Source organism: Nicotiana sylvestris, chromosome 9 (genome assembly GCF_000393655.2).
Source record: "Nicotiana sylvestris chromosome 9, ASM39365v2, whole genome shotgun sequence".
Taxonomy (NCBI): Eukaryota; Viridiplantae; Streptophyta; class Magnoliopsida; order Solanales; family Solanaceae; genus Nicotiana; species Nicotiana sylvestris.
In genome coordinates this window covers 130,791,778-130,819,012 of record NC_091065.1, presented here as the reverse complement: position 1 = coordinate 130,819,012, position 27,235 = coordinate 130,791,778, and the positions used below count along the sequence as shown (strand labels likewise).

The 27,235-nt window shown below is 39.6% G+C and overlaps 1 pseudogene; it reads right to left on the bottom strand.

The window, feature by feature from the left end:
- Positions 1-15,878: 15,878 nt before the first annotated feature.
- On the bottom strand, positions 15,879-18,985 carry LOC104239789 (peroxidase 40-like; annotated as a pseudogene).
- Between the last annotated feature and the right edge of the window lie 8,250 nt (positions 18,986-27,235).

The window sequence follows — 27,235 nt, the reverse complement described above, 5'->3', positions numbered from 1 at the left end:
GGTGACGTCTTTCCGTTCTACTTGACATCTTAATTTCTCTTAATTTAGTTTTTCCTTCTTCTATCTCTTTTTGCTTTGGTAGCTTGACTAATCTCTATACGTGTGTTTCGTGCTGCCCCTGGTCGCAAATATTAAGGCGGTAGATGTCTTTTTAAGAGGGCAGCGTAAAATCTTACTAGGTAGGTCGTATGTGCCAGAAGTGATATTTATTAGTCAAAACAATCAACTATATCCTAAAATAGCAATGTCGCTTTGTTGCGGCCATTTCATTGCAAGGCTTGATGTGTTTATTGCTACGAGGTTTTATCGTTCTCTAGCCAGATCTAAGATCAACCAAAAAAATTCTAAATGTTATTAGTTAGAGGTCGTTCTCTAATCTAGATTTGAGATTGACGAGAAAATTCTAATGCAATCCAGTTGGAGCAGCTCAGCTACCGTGATGCAGAATACTTGCACGTAGGGGTGACAAATAGGCGGGTCACGCTGGATATGGGTGGATTGAAAATGGGTATACGGATAGAAAATGGGTTGAGATCACTTTTAGGAGAATTTTTAGTTTTTTTGAGTATATGCAAATGTAATAGTCAAGACTAGGAGTGTTTATGGTTCGGTTTGGATTGATTTTTTTCTAAAAAGAAATCAAATCAAGTAAGTCGATTTTTCAAATATTGGAATCAAATCAAACCAATTAAGCTAGTTTTTTATAGATTAGGTGTATGTTGGTTTTTGTTTGTTTTCTTATTTTTGCGGTTATTAATCGATTTTTTCTTAAATATGAGACATATATTACCAAGCACATATTACGACGACTATATTTTCAACATAACACTATCAAACTAAATGCTCTTTGAGAAATCTATCATTTACCTAGATCTTGACGGTAATTGAACCAAATAGTGATGAATAATTTTATGACTCAATTATAAATAAATTTTTTTAAATGTGAAATAAATTTTTGTACTTAGCAAAAGAAAATTGCTAATCAAACAATAATGTAAAAGTAAAGAATTAAATTATTATAATAGCAAAAAACTAGACTAAAAGAGCAAACTATTAAAATGTAACATTAAATTATATATATATATATATATATATATATATATATATATATATATATATATATATATATTCGATATAGATCGGTTTTTTTCGGTTATTTTTTGATTAAAACCAAAACCAAATCAAATTTGGTCGGTTTTTAAAATTCAAAACCAAATCGAAAAAGTATCGGATTTTTTAGTCGGTTTGATTCGGTTTTTCGGGTTTTTATGAACACCCCTATTTAAACCCATTAATTATCTATTAAATTTTTATTTTTTAAGTGGATAATATGGATCTTATTAATATTTTTAAGAAGTTTATTATTCAATCTATTTTTAGTGTACAACATAGATGAATAATTATTATTTTTGTCCATTTTGCCATCACTAAATCACACAACCTGTATACATCCATATAAGGGTGGTTTTATTTTCTGTTAAATCATAGCATATTATAGAAAAGGTGAAAATTGTAATAAATATATCCGTAAAAGGTGCTTATTGTTATAAATAGAATTCTATTTAAGGTGAATATCTATATTTAGAGAGATTCTAGGGTTTATTGCTTGGTGGCTAAGCCAATCTCTCCCTATAAATAGAGGGTTCTATTCCATTGTAATTCATCCCAAAATCAATAAGCATTCTCTTTCCCTACTTTTCTCTGCAATACTCTTCTTTTTCTTTTATTGTTTCATAACACTTATTCAGATTTTGGATGGTAAGTATATTTAAATTTTTTGTCCATCTACAACTCGACTTAAAACGGTGAAGATATTATATGGAAAAAGTAAGATGATGACGTATAAGGAGCACCTACTGAAATAAGCAAATGTGATCATTAGATATATTTTTATACTAGTGACTTTGTCCGTGCTTCGCGCGGTTATAAAAATTAATAGTAAATTCTATATATACATATTTGAGTTTTAGTTTATAAAATATTTTTCGAAAGTTTCTCAATATTTGAAAAGAGAAGAAAATATTTGAAATAAAAAGATCAAAGAAATAAAAAACAAATAAATATTCATCCATCAGCAGTACAAATGAAACTTGGCCATTCCTCTTTTCTTTACATTTTTTATTTTGTTTTTTCCTATTTATTTTCTAATATTCCCTCTTTAGCAATATTTTATTGTATTACATTAAGAAAAAGTTATTTATGGGAGGAGATGATGTTTAGTCTAATAGAAATCATTTGTAGTGCACAAATTAAAAATTAATATGAAATCCTTATGGATATACATGAAACGGGGCATCCGAACTTTAGGATTCGTGTGAAGAAGGGATCCTTCACTTTTGATCCTAGTTGATTTGCACAGATGCTAGCACTAAGTCTAATACTCGGTTTCTCCTTTTGTGAGCCCAAATTGTTATCAAGTCGAATTGTAAGAGTAATGATGGTATTTTTCACTATATATACTTCTTGATCTTTTAATATATCCCCTTGGGCAAACCTTTGAACCAAAAAAAAAAATATATACATGGACGTTACACACCATGGAACATTCTCTCTCTTTCTCTTATGTTTTCTTTAATTACTCAAAAGATTAAAAGCTCTAAGTTATAAATATTTATGTTGGGAATCTAATGATCCTGTCTATTTAATATTTCTATGAGAAGACTAAGTACAAATAGTAAAACAATCTTGGCCAATATAAAATTTCAGTGCACTTATGTCAAAATTATTTACTACAAAATTAAATTATAAAAAGTAAATCAATTTTTGGCGAAGAAGGATCAAACTTGATGAGATGAAAGGACTTTTTCCAAGTCACATCAAATACGATTACTAAAGTAAAATAATTATAAAATTTTGATGCAATAAACAGATGACTAAATAGTATGTCGATAGTCACATAATTAGATAAAGGCAAAATATCTTAAGCCCTCCCTAATTTGACACGAATTATTAGTTACATCCTTAAACTATTCGTGGTCTTATTACCCCCCTTAACTTGGCCTTTTGAGAGTCATTACTTCCCTGGACGCTGATGTGGCAAAGAGTGTGGGTGCACTCACCTGCCACATGGATTTTTCCTGTATATGTGGCATTTTTTTTGAAAAATAAAAAAATATATTTACCTTTTAAAGTATGTTACTTCTTTAGATAATTTTTTCCGAATACAATTTATAATAAAACTTGGATAGAACTACATTATTTAGGCTAATTTTTTTTATTTGGCTAAAAATAATAAAGTTTTAGTTAATCTTTTTTTGAATTTGACATGAAAATAAAGATTTATACAATTGAAATAAATTGTCAAGTGTGATGACCCAAAAGGTCATCACTTGTTTTAGAAATAAATTCAGTGTTTCGAGGCCTAAAAACCTCCTTTTTACCTCACCTTGATTTGCGTGCGTGGTTCGGACCTATATCCGGAAAGCCTTATATGTGAAAAGATGAGAAATAGAAATTTCTAGAGTTAAAAAATTTGATTTTAGTTGACTTTGGTCAACATTTTGAGCAAATGGACCCTGATCCATGTTCCGACGATTCCGGGAGGTCTGCAGTAAAATATGGGACTTGAGCGTATACCCGAAAATGAATTCCGAGGTCCTAAGCCTTAGAAATCAATTTTTGAAAGAAATTATTTTGCTGAATTATCTAAGAAACGAAGAAAATAATTAATGTTTGAAACCATTGGTATCGGCCCCGTATTTTGGTTCCAGAGCCCGGTACAAACTTGTTATAGTATTTGAATGATAATTGTGAAATTTGGTGAAAAAAAGAGTCTATTTGACGTGAGTTGGACCTCCGGTTGAATAATTATGAACTTTAAGTGTTCTTGATAAAAATGATGAGTTTTGAGGTTTAATTCATGGTTTTACATGTTATTTTGATGATGTGATCGTACGAGTAGGTTCATATGATGTTTTTGAGTTAGTATGCACATTTGGTTTGAAGTCCCGAGGGCTCAGGTGAGTTTCAGGTAGGTTCCGGGATGTTTTAGGCTTAAAACATAGCTGTTGCAGGTTCAAAGAAGTTGCAGATCTCTGAACCCGCCAGTGCGGTCCGCAATGATTTTGTGCTGCCGCGGAGGGGCCTTTGCGGCCGCACTCGATTTTGTGCGGTTTGCGGTGAGGAAGAATCCGCAAGTTCACTGGTCTGACTTTGGAAGTCTATATCTTTTGATCTACAAGGAATATTGAGATGATTCAAAAAAGAAAGTTGTAGCTCTTAGTGTCTAGTTTCCAGAAAAGTAAAGAAATCACAATTTGGACATTTGTAGAGAAAGTTATGGCTAAAATACTAAAGCATATCACTGCAGTCAACATTCTCCATGGTGAGCTCTGCGGCCACACTCCTTTTTGTGCGGTCCGCGGAGGGGGTCTGAGAGGGGTATATTTAAATGGAACTTTCAGTTATTTTTCATTTTTCAAAACCCCAAAAACATAAGAGGCGATTTTCCAAACACTCTTTCTTCTCCAAAACATTAGTAAGTGATTTCTAACTCATTTCTTTCACTCCTTAACTTCTTTTAACAAGATTTCATTCTAGAATCTAGGGTTTTCATGGTGGAATTGAGAATTTTGGGTAAAACTTAAGAATATTGAAATTTTGGGATTTAGACCTCAAATTGAGGTCAGATTCCAAAACCAATTATAGATCCGGGCTCGGGGGTGAATGGGTAATTGGGTTTTGGTCCGAATTTCAGGTTTGGACCAAGCGAACCCGGGGTTGATTTTTGACTTTTTGGGAAAAACTTTAGAAAACTTATTTCCATGCATTATAATTGATTCATTTAGCACTTATTAATATTATTAAGTAATTTGTGGCTAGATACGAGCGAGTTGGTGGTAGAATCAAGAGGTAAAGCGATAGTTGATGCTTGAATTGTGTTCGTGACATCGAGGTAAGTGTTTGATCTAACCTTACCTCGAGTGATTAGGAGTTGTGTCTTATCTGCTATGTGCTAAGTGTGGAGTGCGGCGTATAGGCATGGTGACAAGTATCTATACGTCGGTGTCAAGCATGCTTGTGAGATTTGTATTGTAATCGTTATGACTCTGTTGTGGTTTATTATGCTTCACATGAGGATTATCATTATTGTTCCCTTGCCAGGATGTTATTGTGGTATTATTGTTCCCTTGCTGGGATGTTTGTTGTGATATTATTGTTTCCTTGCCGGGATGTTGTTATTATGCTGTTGTTTCCTTGCCGGGATTCTTTTATGAGTGGTGTTGATATATGAAATGGGAGCGGGTTGCACGCCTGCAACGGAAATCTATGAAATGGGATGGGTTGCACTCCTACAACGGTAATATATAAAAAGGGAGCGAATTGCACGCCTGCAACAATATTACATGTGTACTTGTTCTTCTTATTTCCTTATCTTTGCTGGTAATTGATTTATGGCATTCCTTACCTTTCTCTACTGTTGTTCTGTTGTTATCTGATACTCCCCGTAGCATGTTTCCCCCGCCCAACTTTAGTTGTAATTATCTACTTCTATTTCCGCTGTATATGATTTAACTGCACAAGTTTATTTGGTAGTCTGGTCCTAGCCTCGTCACTATCTCGGTTAGACTAGGCACTTACCAGCACATGGGGTCGGTTGTGCTGATACTACACTCTGCACTCTTTTGTGCAGATCCCAGTGCTGTAGACTTTGGACTGCAGTGAGATTGCTGTTTCTTGTTCATCAGGCGACCCGAGGTAGTCCTGCAGGCGTCCGCAGGCCTTGGCATCTTCTTCTATCTACTATTCCTGTTTCTTTTATGTATTTCCTGAGACAGTGTTGTATTTATTTCTTTCAGAATTTTATTTGTAGTACTCCTAGATAGTCTGTGAAGTTGTGACACTAGTCTTGGGTAGATTGTTATGGATTGGTATTAGCAGTATTATTAAAACTTTACAATACAACCTTCCACTTATTCAATTTTGTTGTTATCTAATTGTTGGCTCTTAACTGTTATCGGATTAAAAATGGAAACAAGGTGAATAGTTCAGTTGGTTGGCTTGCCTAGCTTTCACTTGTAGGCGCCATCACGACTCCCGAGGGTGGGAAATCCGGGTCGTGACAAGTTGGTATCAGAGCTCTAGGTTACATAGGTCTCACAATTCACAGACAAGCTTAGTAGAGTCTGAGGGATCGGTATGGAGACATCTGTATTTATCCCCCAGAGAGTTTTGGAGTTATTTCACTTTGAGAGTTTTATTGTATATGCCGAGCGACATCTTAAACATTCCATTTATGCTTTATTCTACAGTTTTAGTTAGTTTTTATCTTTCGTCTCCTTTTTCCGCAAATGGTTAGGCTTACCTAGTCCCAGAGACTAGGTGCCATCACGACAGTTCACGGAGGATGAACTGGGCTCGTGACAAGTTAGTATCAAAACTCTAGGTTCATAGGAGTCATGAATCACAAGCCAGTTTATTAGAGTCTCACGGATTGGTACGGAGACGTCTGTACTTATCTACGAGAGGCTATGTAACTGTTAGGAAAATTCCACTTCATTTGATTTCTTTGTCGTTCGAGATTTTTGATATCATAATTCTAAACTTCTATCTTCTATTCTCTCACGGATGGTGAGGACACGTGCTACCAGAGATGATCAGGCACCCGCGCCCCCTACTAGAGCCGTCAGAGGTCGGGGCCGGAGTAGAGGCCGAGGACGCGCCCGTGGTGCAGCCAGAGCACCCGCGCGAGCTGCCATCGAAAGCCACCAGTAGTTCCAACCGGAGCCCAGGCGCCTGATACGTCTACTACTACTACCACTCTAGCTCTCCAGGAAACTCTTGCATAGTTCATGAGCATGTACACCACTCTGGTTTAGGCAGAGTTGCTTCCCCTTGCTGCAGCCACATCTCAGGCCAGTGGAGGTGCACAGACTCCCACCGCCCGCACTCCTGAGCAGCGAGTGCATGTTGATCAGGTCCTAGAAATTATTCATCTACAACCTGCAATCCTAGATCAGCCTGAGGACAGGGCAGCGGCTTCCGAAGATGAGCAGCTGAGGCTTGAGAGGTTCAAGAAGTACAAGCCTCATGTATTCAGTCGTCTAGCATCAGATGATGCTCTGGGATTTCTAGATTAGTGCTATCGTATCCTTTATACCATGGGTATATCAAGATCGAGCGGGGTTTTCTTCACTACCTTCAAGCTTCGAGGAGCCGCCTATGAGTGGTGGCATACCTATGAGTTTGATAGTGGATGAGGCAGCTTCCCTAACTTGGACTCAGTTTTCAGATATGTTCCTGAGAGAGTATGTTCTTCAGAGCCTCAGGGATGCATGGCACACAGAGTTTGAGCATTTGCGCCAGGGTACTATGACTGTCTCGGAGTATGCTGTCCGTTACACTAGCTTGGCTAGACATGCCCCAGCCTTAGTTTCTACTGTTCGCGAGAGGGTTCACAGGTTTATTGAGGGGCTTATTCCCAGCATCAGGTCTAGCATGGCTCGTGAGTTGGAGATGGATATTTCTTATCAGCAGGTGGTGAGCATTGCTAGGAGGATAGAGGGTATGCATACTCAGGACAGAGAGGAGAGGGAGGCCAAGAGGTCTCGAGAGTTGGGACATTATTCTGGTGCCCATGCTCCAGGTGTTGTTCGTCATGGTAGGGGTTATATGAGTCACCCCATTCATTCATCTCTTCTAGCAGCCAGTGGTATTCCATCTCCTCCTAGGCCCCAGGAGCCTTATTATGCACCTCCAGTATCTAGTGCGCCTCCTACGCGGGGTGCTTTCAGAGGTCAGTCCAGTCGACCTGGCCCGAGCCAGCAAAGCCACCACGTCCTCCCAAAGCTTGTTTTGAGTGTGGTGACACACGCCATGTGGTGAAGGATTGCCCTAGACTTAGGAGGAGTGCACCTCCACAGAATTCTCAACCACAATGTGCCCCGCAAAGTTCCCAGGCTATGGTTCCAGCACCAGTTGCTACCCCACCTGCCCAACCAGCTAGTGGTGGAGGTCGGGGAGGTAGAGGTCACCCTAGAGGGGGAGGACAGGCTAGATATTATGCCCTTCCTGCCCGTACCGAGGCTGTTGCCTCAAATTCTATCATTGCAAGTATTGTCATAGAGATGCATCGGTTTTATTCGATCTAGGCTCCACTTATTCTTATGTATCCTCTTATTTTGCCTTGTAGTTGGGCGTATCTCGGGATTCTTTAAGTTCCCCTATTTATGTTTCTACTCCTGTGGGAGATTCTCTTGTTGTGGACTGCATTTATCGGTCGTGTTTGATTACTCTTAGTGGTTTTGAGACCAGAGACGATTTGTTATTGCTCAGCATGGTAGATTTCGATGTTATCTTGAGCATGGAATGGTTGTTGCCCTATTATACTATTCTTGATTGTCACGCCAAAACCGTGACGCTAGCTATGCCAGGTGTACCGTGGGTAGAGTGGAGGGGTACCTTAGATCATACTTCCAGTAGAGTTATTTCATTCCTTAAAGCTCAATGTATGGTTGAGAAGGGGTGTGACGCGTATCTAGCTTATGTGAGAGATGTCAGTATTTATACCCCTACAGTTGATTCAGTCCCAGTAGTACGAGACTTCCCTGATGTGTTTCTAGCTGATCTTCCGGGTATGCCACCCGACAGAGATATTGATTTTGGCATTGATCTGTTGCGGAACACTTAGCCCATTTCTATTCCTCCGTATCGTATGGCCCCTCCTGAGTTGAAGGATTAATTACAGGAATTGCTTGATAAGGGTTTCATTAGGTCCAGTGTATCACCTTGGGGTGCTCCTATCTTGTTTGTGAAGAAAAAGGATGGTTCTATGCGTATGTGCATTGATTATCGCCCGTTGAACAAAGTTATAGTGAAAAACCGTTACCCTTTACCTCGTATTGATGTTTTATTTGACCAGCTGCAGGGTGCACGAGTGTTTTCTAAGATTGACTTGTGTTCAGGTTACCATCAGTTGAAGATTCGGGAGCCAAATATCCCGAAGACTGCTTTCAGGACTCGATATGGTCATTATGAGTTCCTTGTTATGTCATTTGGGCTGACCAATGCCCCAACAACCTTCATGCATTTGATGCACAGTGTGTTTCGGCCATATCTTGACTCGTTCGTCATTGTTTTTATTGATGATATTCTGGTATACTCCTGGAGTCGGGAAGAGCATGAGCAACACCTGAGGACAATGCTTCAGACTTTGAGGGAAAATAAGTTATATGCAAAGTTCTTGAAATATGAGTTTTGGTTGGATTTTGTGGCTTTCTTGGGTCATGTGGTATCGAGTGAGGGTATACGGGTGGATCTGAAGAAAGTGGAGGCAGTGCAGAGTTGATCTAGACCATCCTCAGCTATAGAGATCCGCAGGTTTCTTGGCTTGGCGGGTTATTACCGTCAATTTGTTGAGGGTTTTTCATCTATTGCAGCACCTATGGCCAGGCTGACCCAGAAGGATGCTCCGTTCCAGTGTACGGAAGAGTGTGAGGCGAGCTTCCAGAAGCTCAAGACAGCTTTGACTACAACCCCAGTTTTGATATTGCCTACAGGTTCGGGGTCCTATACTGTCTATTGTGATGCCTCGAGGATTGGATTTGGAGCGGTATTGATGCAGGACGGTAGGGTGATTGCCTACGCGTCCAGACAACTGAAGGTACATGAGAAGAATTATCCTGTCCATGATCTCGAGTTAGCTGCTATCATTCACGCCTTGAAGATCTGGCGTCATTATTTATACGGTGTTCCTTGTGAGTTTTATACTGACCACCGGAGCTTGCAGCACCTGTTCAAGCAAAAGGATCTTAATTTGCACCAGAGAAGGTGGTTAGAGCTGCTAAAAGACTATGATATCACTATTTTGTATCACCCGGGCATGGCCAATGTGGTGGCCGATACTTTGAGTCGCCGAGCGGAGAGTCTGGCTTATTTACCAATAGTGGAGAGGCCCATGGCAATGGATATTCAGGCCTTAGACAACCATTTTGTGATATTGGATCTTTCGGAGCCCAGTCGGGTTCTAGCTTGCGTGGTTTTTCGGTCTTCCTTATTTGATCGTATCAGGAGCGTCAGTATGATGACCCTCATTTGCTTGTCCTCAAGGACAAGGTTCTGCACGGTGATGCTAGAGATATGACTATTGGTGATGACGGGGTATTGAGGATGCAGGGTCGGGTATGTGTACCCAATGTTGATGGGTTTCGGGAGCTGATTCTAGAGGAGGCCCATAGTCGCGGTATTCCATCCATCCGGGTGCCGCGAAGATGTACCAGGATTTGACACAACACTATTGGCAGAGGCAGATGAAGAAAGATATAGTTAGGTTTGTCGCTCGGTGCCTCAATTGTCACCAGGTAAATTATGAGCATCAGAGACCGGGTAGGTTACTTCAGCAGATAGAGATTCCGGAGTGGAAGTGGGAGAGGATCACCATGGACTTCGTAGTTGGACTCCCACAGACTTTGAAGAAGTTCGATGCCATTTGGGTGATTATGGATCGGCTGACCAAGTCCGTACACTTCATTCCTATATGTACTACTTATTCTTCGGAGCGGTTGACAGAGATTTATATCCGGGAGATTGTTCGTCTGCATGGTATTCCAGTTTCCATCATTTCAGACAGAGGTACTCAGTTCACATCACAGTTCTGGAAGGCCGTACAACATGAGTTAGGTACTCGGGCGGAGTTGAGCACATCATTTCACCCCCAGGCAGACAGACAGTCCGAGCGTACTATTCAGATTCTTGAGGATATGCTCTATGCGTGTGTGATGGAGTTTGGAGGTTCTTGGGATCAGTTCTTGCCACTGGCGGAGTTTGCCTACAACAACATCTATTAGTCCAACATTCAGATGGCACCGTACGAGTCTTTATATTATAGGCGGTGTAGATCCCTAGTAGGTTGGTTTAAGCCGAGTGAGGCTAGATTATTGGGCACATACTTGGTTCAGGATACTTTGGAGAAGGTTAAAGTGATTCAGGATAGACTCCGTACAGCCCAGTCCAGACAAAAGAGTTACGCGGACTGGAAGGTTTGTGATGTTTCCTATATGGTTGGAGAGTGAGTTCTGCTTCGGGTTTCGCCTATGAAGGGCGTTATGAGATTTGGGAAGAAAGGGAAGTTGAGTCCTAGGTTTATTGGCCCTTTTGAGATATTGCGGCGTGTTTGGGAGGTTGCTTATGAGCTTGCCTTACCTCCCAGCTTGGCAGGAGGTCATCCGGTGTTTCATATTTCGATGCTCAGGAAGTATCAAGGTGATCCGTCGCACGTGTTGGATTTCAGTTTAGTCCAGTTGGATAAGGATATATCTTATGTTCAGGAGCCAGTGGCGATATTGGACAGGCATGTTCAAAAGCTGAGGTCAAAGAACATTGCATCAGTGAAGGTTTAGTGGCGGGGTCAGCCGGTCGAGAAGGCGACCTGGGAGACCGAGCAGGATATGCACAACCGTTCCCCTCATCTTTTCACTACTTCAGGTATGTCTTTATGCTCGTTCGAGGATGAACGGATGTTTAAGTGTAGGAAGATGTAACGATCAGGCCAGTCGTTTTAAGAATTAATGACCCGATCCCCTATTAATTACTTTCCCTGTGTCTGTTTCTGCTATTTTGATTTGCCGGGATGTTTGGTTTTGAGCTTCGGAGAGTTTTGGGATACTTAGTCCCTAAAAGAGAGCTTAAGATTTAAAATTTGGACTCCGTAGCTTATTTAGGCTTGAAATGCCGAAAGTTTAATTTTTGAAGTTTCCGGATCAATAGTGAGATTTTGATATCAGGGCCGGAATGGAATTCCGAAAATTGGAGTAGCTCCGTAGTGTTGAATATGACGTGCTTGCAAAATTTCAGATCATTCGGACGAGGTTTGATAGAGTTTTTGATCAAAAGCGTAATTTGAGAGTTTTTGGAGTTCTTAGGCTTGAATCAGATGTTAAATTGGTGTTTTGATGTTGTTTTGAGCGTTCTAAAGGTTGGAACAAGTTTGAATGATGTTTTAGGATTGGTTGGCATGTTTGGTTGAGGTCCCGGGGGCCTCAGGTGTGTTTCGGATGCTCAACGGACCATTTTTGGACTTGGAGAAGGATTAGATTTTTGCTGGTTTTGTTGCAGACTTTTCTTCATCGCGATCGCGTGAGGAGGCTCGTGATCGCGAAGGCTTGGATGAGGAGGAGGGGATTTTGTTCTACGCGATCGCGGGAAGGGGAGTGCAAACAAGTAGTAATAGTAGGAGTTGAATCGCGAACGTATGGGCTACGCTGCGTTCACGAAGAGGAAGAAGTGAGGCAGCCGAGGATTTCGAAGTTGCTCTTCGCGATCGTGTGAGGTCAACTGCGATCGCGTAGAGCTAAGCAGTACAACATTGCGATCGCGTAGGTATTGCTGCATTCGAGTAGGGTTAATTTGGGGGTCAGTGATATTGCTCTTCGCGATCGCGTGGGAGTTTCCGCGATCGCGATTAAGGATTTGCCTGGGCAGAATATAAAATTTCAAAGTCGAGGGTTTAGCCATTTTTCTTATCAAAACTAGAGCTTGGGAGCTCGAATTTGAGCGAGATTTTGAGGGATTTTCAGAGATATCTATTGGGTAGTGATTCCTAACTCCTTTTTGCTTATAACCCATTAATCTAAACATGAATTCATCATCTAATTTCGGATTTGGGGTGAGAAATTAGGGAAAAATTTGGAAAATGTTCTTAGACCTAATTTTTGAGTTTTGATTGGGGATTTGACATTGGATTTGGATAATTTTGGTATGGTTAGAATTGTGAGTAAATGAGGGTTCATAATCCATAACTTTTACCTGATTCCGAGATGTGGGCCCGAGGGGCATTTTGGTCATTTTTCCTAATTTTGCGTATTAGCTTAGAATTAATTAGTGGAAAATTGAAGTTATATTTACATTATGCAATTGATTTGAATATATTTGGGCCATTTGGAGTCGAGTACTCGTGGCAAGAGCGTGGTTTCAGGTTGATTTTGAACCGGTTCGAGGTAAGTGGCTTGCCTAACCTTGTGTGAGGGAACTCCCTTAGGATTTGGTATTGTTGATATTTGAAATGCCTAGTACGTGAGGTGACGAGTGCGTACTTGTGATAATTGTTGAAAATCCTATTTTCATTAATTAACCTTAACTATGTTTCTTTTTCCTGTCTATACTACTTGCAATGTAAGCCTGTTGTTAGCTTAGGGAAGCATGTCTAATTGACTTAATTGCTTTACTTGCTCAAACTGCCTTAATTGAATTGTGTGCAGCATTCTAGGTTAGAAATACCTGTTTTACCTTGGTATGAAAATTTGAATTGAATTGAGTATTCTTCGTGTTGCTGCTATGTGTTTACTTTGGGATTACGGATTTGTATTCCGGGAGATCCCCTGCACATATATTGATTTGGACTATAGTACGGGATACCGAGAGATCCCTATCACGTATATTGAGGATACTAAGAGATCCTCGGGATACCGAGAGATCCCCAACACATATATTAAGGATACTAAGAGATCCTCGGGATACCGAGAGATCCCCAACACACATATTGAGGATACTAAGAGATCCTCAGGATACTGAGAGATCCCCGGTTGTTATCTCTGTATTGAGCTGTATTCCTTCTGGTATTATTTTGTCTCTGTTATAGTTGTTGTTATTCTTATTATCCTTTCTCACTTCATACTATTAATATTTAATTATACTGCCATATTCTATACTGTTTTACCTCGTTTTTCATCTATATTCAGTAGGTCTTTGACTTTTCTCGTCACTACTCGACCGAGGTTAGGCTTGACACTTACTCAGTACCGCTGTGGTATACTCATGCCCTTTCTGCGCATGTTTTTCATGTGCAGATCCAGGTTCTTCGGCTCAGCCCTATCATCCTTGAGGCGAGGCGATTCTCCAGAGACTTTGAGGTATATCTACCGCGTTCGCAGACCGAGGAGTCCCTTTCCATTCTCTCTAGTAGTTATAGCCCTTTTGTATTCACTTTGATTTAGATATTCTCGAGTTAGAACACTATGTAATATCCTTAGCTTATGATTTCATGAGATTCCGGATTTTGGGAGTTATTTCAGTTTGAGAGTTTTATTGTATATGCCGAGCGACTTCTTAAACGTTCCATTAGTGCTTTATTCTGCAGTTTTAGTTGGTTTTTATCTTTCGTTTCATTTTTCCGCAAATGGTTAGGCTTACATAGTTGTAGAGACTAGGTGCCGTTACGACAGTTCACGGATGGCGAACTGGGGTCGTGACAGGGGCTTTAAGGTATTTTGCCTTAGATAAATAGACACATATATTCCCCCCTTGTAGTTGTAATGACATCATAGAGAAATTGTATTTTTTTAAGTTGTCCTAAAATCTGATAATGTATCTACATAAGTTGGATCTCCATAAAATACTTTATATGATTGGCAACGTCAAGAACAAAGAATTTGAATAAGAAACGCCATCAGCTAAACTCTACTTGGAACTATAACCTCATCTAGAATAACTCTGTGGTTGTGTGAATCTAACTTGGGCTTAAAGTAAATTATGGAGCAAAAGAGTACGTAGAAAGAATGTTCATTAGGCGGCAACCTAGAAATTAAAGAATTAAAAAGGAAAGAGACAATTTGAACTGTCTGTGTGCTCCTACCTCTTTATTTCACCCTTAAACCTCTTGTATAAATCAATCAAATCTTTTCTCTTTGACTCGAATCTTCTATAATTTTCTTCAAACTATACAATATCATCCTCTATGATCTGCAGAAAACATATAAAGAGTTCCTCAAATAAATGTTAAACATATCTAATACTCAACCTATTATATAGAATGGAGTAAATTGTTACCTTTGGATGATTCATAGTTCAAAAGTGTCCTTCAAGTTTTCAACTATATCCCCAGTCAAGCCGTAATAATCAACAATGATAAGGTGAAAACTTTTATAGACATGAGTGAGGTGTCAAAGTAAGTTTGATTCATCAAAAATAATTTAGTAACGGAAAAATTGTATTTTATCATTCAAAAGAAGAAGCATGGATGGACCTCAATATCTTTGTTCAAAGCATGATATTTGTCCTTGTATAGAAGTCTTTATATAGGTACATATGTAGGAATACTACAATAAATTGTCATAAACTTATACATTAAACATTGAGGGGTCATGGATATGAAAAGCAGGGAAGTTATTATGATCATTAAAAGTACAAGTTATGAAAATAAAGAGGTGTGAGTTATGAAGATAGGATTTTTAATATAAGATAAATGAAAAAAATGATGAAAAAGGAGAAAAAAGGAGAAAAAGATAAATACGTTTCTTGGCTTAAGAGAGGTGCTACCTCACTTTCTTATTGCCTTCTTTATATATATATATATAGAAGTGTCTTTGGGGGCTATTAAATAGTCATTTAACTATTCATCAACCTACTGCAAAATTAAATCAAAATAGTGTTTAAATGGAAAAAGCACACATAACATATGTAGAGATCACGTTAGGCGACCTGATATCAATAGTACAAATTTGGCCATTGTAGGTAGGGCCAACCAACTACTTTTAGTTCATATACGATCAAATAATAATAGTTTTTAAGGAGTCTTAAGAATTAAATTGATTAACAACCCTACAGTTAACACAGATTTCACCAGTTGTTTCAGTTGAAGTTTTTAAGTAACTTGTCCTACTTTCTCTGGGGAATGTCCCCTCATACTTGCGGCTGACACCCTTACTAAAAAAGAAGGAAATATTTTTTGCCATAGTGGATTTTTTTTCTCATCCTTCCGCTTGGAAATTAAGTTTCATGATTGAGTTTTCCCTTTCTTCTACGGATGCCGGGGTCCAGGATTAGTTCGCCCTGTGAGAAAGGGCCTGACCCTGCCAACCAAGTGTCAAAAAGAAATAGAGAAAAAAGGATATGAATAAGGGATAGGCTAGTCCCATTCAATCCATTCCTAATAATCAAACATTTAACTATTTACGATGTCTCAGTGGTGCCAAGCTTCCCATTTTGAGCATCGAGTTTTTAAAATCCTCAACAAAAAAAAAACAAATGGATCATCCACATAAGTTTGCACTATTTCTCTAGTATTGTCATTTCCAGTTGCTAAGACCTGGTCTGAAACAAGCAACCCTTTTCCTGAGAGAAGGTTAACATAGTATTGATTGTTGAATGTTGATGGTGTTATGTCATCAATATTTGCTAGTGTTGTGTTAGTATCAGAAACTGAACACAGTTGCTACAGTAACTGCAAGAAATCCAAATTCATATCTGAATTGCTCCTCCATTTAGCATGTAACTAAATGTTGAGCATCTAGTCCTACCAATTGTATTTTCACCTTCAATATAACAAATATTAATTAGCCTTACATTTTTTAGACCGCGATAAGTTAAACCAATATAATATCATCTAACCCTTCAAATTAAGTTTACCAGAGAGAATGACCATATCTTGATGAGAAAGACCAAGGTTTTGAAAGTTGTAAATAAGGGTGGCAAAATTAGAGTTTCGTCCAGGAATGTTGTTATTTGCTGCTTTTTTGCTAGCTGTTAAGCTATCCTTTCTCCCCATTTGCACTTCCCACCCCCAACCTCCTGACTGTAATAATTATATTGGAGTTGCATACATTATTGAAAAAGTTCTGAATTCCTTATTTGTTAGTAGTATAAAGAATAATATAATATCATAACAACAGAATCTCTAGTAGCAATAGCAAGAATATTTGCAAAAGATATAGTTTGGGGACAAGCCAATTCTAAATCACCTTTGATGGAATCAATCACTTCAAAACCCCTCAATGAGTTAAAGTTTGGAGCAAGTATTTTCTTTCCAGTAAAATTAAGGGTATCGTGCAGCAGTGCTGAAGCATCACATCCCTGAAATGCTTCTGTTATATTGAGGCAGAGGCAAACCCGAAAATAAAGAAGATAAAGAACACCAAATTTTAACGCGAAAAATCCTTCACGGGATCACAAAGATCCAAAAAGCTCCACTATAACAATAAGAGGGTTACAAAATTTCTCCAAATTGGCTACACAACAAGTGCCAAACACGGAGTAACAATAACAACAATAGCAATAACAACAACGACAAATCAATTGAAGAAAGAGGAGAAGCCACAAAACTAGAGCTGCTATTCGGGGCTCTAAATCAGATGCTACGGGCCTCTAAATTCAATCTCCACTGTTCAAACCAAAGACCAAGATGTTATGAACATTTAATCAAATTTTCAGCCTAATCCAACGGTTAAAGAATAAGAGAACGTAATTTGAAGTTGGATGGTCGGAATAAAAATCTACAGCAAAATGAATACTTTTCTTCTCTCTTCTCTCTTGATGAATGCTCTCTCAAAAACTACTCTTATGTGCTTAAGTCTTTCAAATACTTGTACCAATGAGCATGGAACAATTCTCCAAGGTTATCCTATTTATAGATAATGAGTGGTGCTTTCTCTTAAAGCCAAAACCAACTCTAAATAGGAATAAACACCGAATTTAATTCCGAATAAGAATGAAAACCAAAAGAGAATAGGATTAGGCCATTGGGCCTTTCGCTAGACCAACACGGGCTCAACAACTTTTACATATGGAGTATTATTTAACATAAAATGTACTACTATGCAAATAAAAAGAAAAAAAAAAGAAAAAGTGGACTTGCATTAACAAAGCAGTCGTGGAAATAAAGATGAAGCAAAGAAGCAGCCATTATGGGGTCTTGAGACACTGCTCTTTCCACCCATGAATATATGATAGCTCCAGCTTCTGGGCAGTTGTTTTGGTACAAACCAAAACTTAACACGATGGTTACATCATCAATGCATGTTTCCTTGGATTTCTTGGGAACACTATTTCCATTTGCAAATGTTACTGAAAAACTCAGTACCATTATGCATAAAGAAGCTAAGTAGAAGGAAGCTATTTTATTCCTTTTACGGGTGTGTCTTGATGATTAAAATTTTTATGGCAAGTTATGATTGTTAAGTTAATAAGGTGATAGTGAAAGTTGAGGCCTTAAATAGAGAAATTGCTCACTGCTAGTAAGAGACACAAACAAAAAAGAGAGAGCAGTTGAGAAAAATACATAGTCTTAAGTCTAATGAGTTAAATTGGAATATGAACATTATATGAGAAGTCCCATGGTGTATAACAACCCACCTAATACCAACTTATTTACACGAGGAAAATATAAGATTAATGGTTTGTTTTTTTAATGAATTCTGGTTAATTACTAGATTACTTGCATCGAAGGATACTGAACATTTGATAAATGTGCATCCTCTGTGTATGGTGGTCAATTGTTGCATAAGGAAGCAAGCCAATTCTTTGACTTATATTTGTTCCTGCAAAAATATGTCTTGTTAGGTTGGAATTAGGAGAAACACATGAGGTATAATAAAATGTTGTGGAATACTATAAATGGCTTGCACCATCTGTTTCCTTCCATTTCTTGGGAAACTGAATAATGTCATGACCATTTCGTGCTATTGTCATATTACTAGAACCAATTCATAGATCTGTGATATATGCTTGAATGTTGTTGTTAGTGCATGAATTCACTAGCTGATACATGTTTTCTTATTTCATCTTTCATTGCATTTAATAGCATCAATTTTGGGTCAAATTTCTTTGGGTGATTTCTGGTTTCTTTTATTAGGGAATTTCATTACCTGTCCTTGTAACATTCAAACACAAATTACTCATACTTGTCATAAAACAAAAATTACTCATAGAATTACAACATTAATTACCTCTTTACATCATACTTTGTCTTCTATAGAAGCTGATTAATAGAACATCGGCATATGGTAATCATGGCTCTGTGAGACATTTGGACAACTCTGTGATTATTTCCTTGTCTCTCTTATCAGCTATTAGACTTCACTGTTAAATTTTTGGCGTTGCTTGATTCATCAGAGTTCTTTTGCTTTTAGAACCCAATTTACAAAGTCGCTCTTTATAATTCATGTTTTATGATTTAATCTGAATGATTTTTCAGATCTTCTGATAGAAATATGGGAGCTAAAGTGACATCGGTATGATACTTTATTCTAGGCATAATTCAAGTAGAAGAGCTTCTATATGATTGTGACCTTTGGCCGTATCATAATCTTAATTGGACTACTATATGAGTGACTACAACTTTTTCTAGATGCAGTTTTCAGAAGATATTGACCCCAACTAATTTTTATTTAGGAATAATTGATTGAATGTCAATAAGATTGTATAGGAAAAAATATAATATGACACGTTGTCACCTAAAGGAAGGACACGTGGAATCCAAGACGGAAATGTTCGCCGAACACAACTATTCCGCTTGTCACTAGGAGAGAATATTCATAAAGGTGTATTAAATTCTTTGTGTTCGATAGTATTTAATAGAGAATATTATGTAGTATTAGGAACAACTGTCCGTTACAAGGAATTTGATATTTATTTTCACTGTTACACCTTAATCAAGGCCCACATAATTGACATTAAAAGAAGACACGATCCTAGGATCTCCTTCCCAAGACATAGCTATAAATAGAGAGCTCAGTTATCATTGTAAAAGACACAAATTTTCTAGCAAACTTATATTACATTCTATACAAAGCTTAATATCATTTACTTTCTTGCTTTTTGATCTTATTATTGTTGTGACCAGAAGTCTTGCTCCCGGAATCGTTGTATCTGATGTGTTATCTACATTCTGAGGCTAAGTATCATATTATTCTTCAATTACTTTATTATTTCTGGATCAAATTAGTTCATTTGTCTAGAAACCACGTATAAATTCAACTGTATCGTTTTACGGATAAACAGTTTGGCGCCACCATGGGGCCTAGACAGCCGTGTAATTAAATTGATCCTTGTCTTTCATACTAACGTATTTTGATTGTTTTGTCTTAAAGAAAAACCATAAAAAATGGCAGATAACACCGTTAACAACACGCACAACCCCGAGATTCAAGGAGATCAGTCTCACTTCAATGACTTGATCAGTGATACTTATAATGAGAAGAATGACACCACACCGGTTCATTACAGGCAGTATCCTCGACAAGTTCGGGAGGCAACTCCCGATGATGCTGATGAGGAACATGTTGTTGACGCAGTAAGGGTTTTAAAAGAGCAACATGCGATCATCCTAGGCCATCTCACGCGGCAAGATAAGGTTATGACGGAGTTGAAGCAAGCACTGTCAGGTGCCTCCAACAATGCAAACAGATGATATCCAATTCCTCCCGGTGTCCCCACAAATCAAATAGCGCAGAGGGTCGGCAACAACACTCCTAGGGGTAAAGTTGGCTCCGATGGGGATGGGGAGAGCAAATCCGGTCTTAACAATGAAAACGATCCTTTCAAGAATGAGATTTTATGGTTTATGTGTGTGGTAAACTCCTGCATGGACCAAATCCCAGGCGCGCCACCAGTATTGAAAGGCCCGGATTTGAAGAAGTATATTCACTTTCCGTATAATCTGAGTGCTGCACCAGGTGATCTCAACACGGTTCAAAATGCCTAAAGTGCCAAAATATGACGGAACTTCAGATCCTCAGGAACATATTACCACCTACACAACAGCGGTAAAAGGGAATGATTTAGCTCCTCACGAAATTGAATCTGTGTTGTTAAAGAAATTTGGAGAAACTCTCACGAGAGGAGCTCTGAGGTGGTATTAATTATTACCCGAGCATTCCATTGACTTCTTTGTGATGCTCGCAGATTATTTCATCAAGGCTCATACCGGGGCTAAAAAAGTGCAAGCCCGAAAGGCCGATATATTCAGGATTGCGCAGAGAGAGTCCGAGTTGTTACGCGAATACGTCACTCATTTCTAGAAGGAAAGAATGTTGCTCCCGGCTGTCCTGGATGAATGGGCAGCTGAAGCATTCACCAAAGTATTGAATCCGAGAAGTTTAGATGCTTCTCAGAAATTAAAGAAAAGCCTACTCAAGTTTGAAGAAACAACTTGGGCGGATGTCCACAACTACTATGAGTCGAAGATAAGAATCGAAAATGATCAAGTTGACTTTTCATCGTTGGCCAAAGGACGTGAGAAGGATAAAGAAAAATCAAGTGATGACTACGACATACGGACTTCGAGGGGCCGATTTTTGACCTACGAGCGGACTAAAGGCCGTAGCAAAAACCTCCGAACAACAAATAAGTTCACCGTTGACAGAAGGACTGATCGAGGTCGAAATAACAGTCCGCTGCAGGAGAAAGAAACGTCAGGGTCACGGGATCTTTCTTACCCTAGGTTATCCGCTGCAGGAGAAAGAAACGTCAGGGTCACGGGATCTTTCTTACCCTAGGTTATCGAAATACAACTTCAACGTCAGTATAGTAAAATTGGTGTCAGCCATGAGAAACATCAAAGAGGCACGGTTCCTGAGACCAATGAGATCCGATCCCAGACAAAGGGATCCCAACTTATGGTATGTATACCATGGAACAAATGGACACCGGACAGGGGACTGCTGACACTTTCGGGAAGAAGTGGCAACGAAAATGGTCATCTCAAAGAATTCTTAAGTGACCGGGCCAAGAACAACTATGGTCAGAACAGAGACAACGCGGAACCCTCAAAAGCAGGAGAAGAACCCCTACGCCAAATGATAAATATGAACTTAAGAGGGAATGAGATTAATGGGGTCACCTTTTTGGCAGCGAAGAAAACGATTATTTCAATAACTCATAGTAAAAGGCTCCAGGAAGATGATATCACGTTCACGGAGGAAGATGCAGATGGATTGCTGCTTCCACACAACGATGCACTGGTAATTTCATTAAATGTATTAAATTTCAAGATTAAACATGTTTCAGTTGATCCAGAAAGTTCAACTAATATCATACAATGGAGAGTACTGGAGCAAACCAAACTCACCGGAAGCATTATTCCAGCAACAAAGCTCCTCGCTGGATTCAACCTCGCAAACATGACAACATAGGGATGATACTCACGAATGTTGAAAGATTAATGAAGATAACTCTCTTCACAGTTGTAGAAGTAGACATGGCGTACAATATTATCTTGGGGAGGCCATGGTTACACAAGATGAAAGCCGTGCCTTCAATATATCACCAATTGTTGAAATTTTTGACACCTGAGAGGATCAAGCAGATAAGGGGTGATCAACCATCAGCAAGGGAGATGAATGCAATCTTGGTCTCCAGTATCAAAAGAAAGGAGCACGTGACATAGCAATTACAAGAACCGATATCTACCCCCGAATCATAGGAAGTTAGCCCAGGGACGGAGGAATCAGAACAATATCAGGTGCACAAGTTCCAGAAGAGACGGGCACAACAAAGTCCACGGTGGAAGGACTATAGCAAGTTGCGCTGTTCGAAGAATTCATAGAAAAGAAATTCCATTTGGGGACAGGACTGCACCCGAAGCTCAGGTATGCTTTTATTGAATTTCTTAAAATTAACGCAGATTGTTTTGCATAGTCACACGAGGATATGATAGGTATCCCGACGAAGATAGCCATGCACAAGCTAAGCTTGGATCCCGACATACCTCCGGTAAGATAGAAGAAGCGCCTTATAGCTGAAGCGAGGAATAAATTTGTCAAAAAAGAGGTAACCCACTTACTCAATATCAGTTCAATCCGAGAGGTAAGATACCCGGTCTGGCTAGCTTATGTAATAGTAGTTCCTAAGAAAAATAATAAGTTCCGTATGTGCGTAGACTATAAGGATCTTAACAAGGCGTGCTCGAAAGACTCATTCCCATTGCCAAATATCGATCAAATGATTGATGCCACGACCGGGCACGAGTTAATAAGTTTCCTTGATGCTTATTATGGGTACAATCAAATCAAGATGAACATAGAAGATCAAGAAAAGACTTCGTTTATTCTAATTTCGGTATATATTGTTACAATGTGATGCCCTTTGGGTTAAAAAACGCCGGAGCCACTTATCAACGGATCATAAATAAGATGTTCGAGAAATAAATGGGAAAGACTATGGAAGTATATATAGACGATATGCTCGTTAAGTCTTTGAATGCAGGTGACCACCATAAGCACTTGCAAGAAACATTTGACATCCTGATGGAGCATAACATGAAGCTTAACCCTAAGAAGTGCGCGTTCGGGGTCAGCTCTGGTAAGTTCCTTGGATTCCTGGTCTCACAAAGGGAATTGAGGTAAACCCCGACAAAATCAAGGCCATAGAAGATATCCCGAATCAATTGTCAAACGTAAAAAAAAGTCTAGAGGCTCACAAGGAGGTTAGCAACATTGAGCATATTCATTTCCCGATCATTAGAAAAATGTCATCGCTTCTTCGCACTACTCAAAATGAAGAATAATTTTGAATGGGCATCAGAATGGCAGCAAGCCTTGAAGGACTTGAAGAAGTACTTGTCAAGCCCTCCGGTGCTCTCAAAACCAAAAGAAGGTGAAACATTGCTAGTCTACCTTGCAGTTTCAGAAGTAGTGGTAAGTGCAGTTTTAGTCCGAGAGGATGAAGGTACGCAATCTCCCATTGATTATGTTAGCAAAATTCTAACGGGAGAAAAAACTCGCTACCCACATTTGGAAAAATTGGCCTTAGTTCTCGTAGTCGCTGCACGGAAGCTGAGGCTCTACTTCCAATGTCATCCAATATCGGTGGTGACTACTTTCCCTTTGCGAAACATTCTTCATAAGACCAAGCTCTCGGGCATATTGGCCAAATGGGCCGTTGAAATGAGTGAATTTGATATTGAATACAAACCAAGGACTACAATTTAGTCACAAGTCTTAGCTGATTTTGTGGCCGACTTCAGTTCGGGACTATTGCCCCTGACAACCAAGGAGGCAGTAATGTCGGAATCAACATTGGGGTTTGGACTTTATTTATGGATGGAGCTTCCAACATAAAAGAGTCTGGGCTCTGAATAGTCTTGTCACGACCCTAACCCGGACCCGGTCGTGATGGCGCCTCTCGTGAAGACAAGGCCAACCGCCACTTCCCATTTTCCAATTATTAATAGTTAAGCATTTAAGAAACAGTCTTAACGTGATAAAATAAATCCGAAATAACCATGATAACATAAATACGCGGAAGAACACCCATACACAGCCCTAACCGGGGTGTCACTAGTCATGAACATCTATAAGTCATAATATAAATCTGCTAAGTAAATAAGCTAGTACAACTGTCTGAAAAGAGATAGGAGTGATAAAGGAGTAGAGACACGGGACTACGGACGCCAACAACTACCTTATGAACTCTGAATGTCCGCCTGAAGCTGGAGGGATCAGTACTCGGGAGCGGAACTAGCTACGCCTGAATCTGCACACAGGGTGCAGGGAGTAAAGTGAGTACTCCAACTCAGTGAGTAACAAATGTAAATAACGACTGAAAGTAAGAAACCACATAAGGCACAAGGCATTCTATAATGAAGCAGTAAAACAATTAAAAAAGTAAACCAGTGAAAGATAGATAAAATTCTTTAACTCAAACGTAGTTTCATGAAAAGCCTTTTCCAATAATTAAGCAGATAATTGACAGTAAATTATGAAAAATAAACAAATAGAGGTTCCCCCCTCGGGCACAATATCAATAAATCCGCCCCTCGGGCAACATCTCAGAACAGTACCAGCCCCTAGAGCTCAAATCTCGGATCACAATACCAGCCCCTCGGGCTCAATCTCACATCACAATGGGTACCCGCGCTCACTGGGGGTGTACAGACTCCTGGAGGGGCCCCTTTTGACCCAAGCGTAATATCAAGCCACCTCGTGGCATCATCACTAGGCCGTCAGCCTCATATCAATCAAGCCACCTCGTGGCGTACATATCTTAGGCCCTCAGCCTCATAATCAATATCAAATGTTTCCTCACGACATAGGCCCTCAGCCTTACTCAGTCAAAAATCCTCACAAACCACTCGGGCAATAGTAAAACAGGGTTTCTCAGCCCAAACATCATTTAAAAATATCATTTAAGCATTAAAACTGAGTAAACATGGCTGAGTATGAAAATAGTGAAATATAGCGTGACTGAGTTCAAGTATAAAGTCAAAATAGTGAGAAAATACCAGTAAAAATCCCCGAAGGGTCCAAATAGTTGGTACGAGGCCCAAATATGGCATTTAGCCTAAATAATGATGATAGCAAATAGATTTCGGTCAAATACGCGGTAAAATAATCATTCGGGACGGACTAAGTCACAATCCCCAACAGTGCACGACCCTACGCTCGTCATCAAGCGTGTGCCTCACCTCAATATAGCACTACGATGTGCAATCCGGGGTTTCAAACCCTCAGAACATCATTTACAATTATTACTCACCTCGAACCGGTCAAATCTCTAGCTCTCGATGCCTTTGCCCCTCGAACCGGCCTCCACTCACGTCGAATATATCCAAAATTAGATTGAGGATGTCAAAATATGCTAAGGGAACGAAGGCCAAGCGAAAATAATCAAAATATGACACAAATCCCGACATTACCAAAACCCGACCCCCGGGCCCACTTCTCGAAATTCAATAATTTTTATGTCAATAGATTCCTTATCTCCCCACGAGTTCATACATATCAAAAGTTCTCAAATCCGACCCCAAATGGTCCTTTAAATCCCTAATTAAAGGTCTAAGTTTCCAAGTCCTAGTTTCCCCAATTTTCACCCTTAATTTCCATGATTTCTAGCTCTAATCCATTTAATAATAGCATAGGAACGAGTTTTAGGTCCAAATTCGTTACCTCAATGAAGTTCCCTTGAAATCCCTCTTTTAAATTGCCCAAAAGGCTTTCAAGCCGAAGTCAAAAATGGTGAAATAGCTCAAATTCACGAAATGAAATAACTTATATGTTCTGCCCAGACCTTTTCGCATCTGCGGCACAATACCCGCTTCTGCAGTACCGCATTTGCGGTTAAATCCTCCGCTTCTGCGGAAATCACTTATCCAGCCTAAATTGCATCTACTGCCACACTTCCGCATTTGCGACATCACAGATGCGGTCACCTTACTACTTCTGCGGTCTCTGCTCACCTGACCTTTTTTCGCTTCTGCGATAGATCTACCGCACGTGCGGCGCCGCACCTACGGTCCCCAATCCGCAGGTGCAAAAATACTAGAAGGAGCAATTCAGCAGCTGTAACAACAATCCAAACTTCCCGTCAACCATCCGAAATCTTCCCGATGCCCTCGGGACCTCAACCAAAAGCACAAACATATCCTAATACCTTATTCGAACTTGTTGCAATTATCAAAACACCTCAAACAACATCAAATCACCCAAAACACATCGGATTCAAGCCAAACTTTCTAAAATCTTCCGAATTCACTTTTGATCAAAAACCCAACCAAACCACGTCCGAATGACTTGAAATTTTGCATACACATCCCAAATGACACAACGGAACTACTGCAACTCTTGAAATTCCATTCCGACCCCTATATCAAAATCTCGCCTACCAACCATAAATCGCCAAAATATCAACTTTGCCAATTCAAGCCTAAATCTACTCCGGACCTCTAAAACCCATTCCAATCGCACTCCTAAGTCCTAAATAACCTCCCGAAGCTAATCGAACCACCATAACTCACATACGAGCCCTCTAATACAGAAGTTAACATCCGGTTGACTTTTTCAACTTAAACTTCCTTAAAGGAGACAAAGTGTCTCAAATCTTACCAAAATCATTCTGGATTCGATCCGACCAACCTGATACAACAAAACACGGATGAACAAAGCATAAAGAAGTATAAATGGGGAAAACAGAGCGGTAATTTATGAGACGACTTGCTGGGTCGTCACATCTTCCCCAACTTAAACAAACGTTTGTCCTTGAACGAGTGAAGAAACGTACCTGAAGCCTCAAATAGGTGAGGATATCTGCTCCTCATCTCTCGCTCGGTCTCCCAAGTAGCCTCCTCCACGGGCCGACCTCTCCACTGCACTTTCACTGAAGCTATATCCTCTTACCTCAACTTTCGAACCTGACGACCCAAAATAGCTACTGGCTCCACATCATAGGTCAGATCATCATCCAACTGAACCATGCTAAAATCCAGAACATGAGACGGATCCCTAATATACTTCCGGAGCATAAAAACATGAAATACCAACACTCGACAAGCTGGGTGGCAAAGCAAGCTCATAAGCCACCTCCCCAATCCTCCGAAACACCTAAAAAGGCCCAATGAACCGAGGACTCAATTTTCCTTTCTTCCCAAATCTTATAACACCCTTCATGGGTGAAACCTTCAACAGAACCTTCTCGCTAACCATGTAGGACACATCTCGAACCTTCCTGTTAGCATAACTCTTTTGTCTCAACTGCGTTGTACGAAGCCTCTCCTGAATCACCTTCACTTTTTCTAAAGCATCCTGCACCAAGT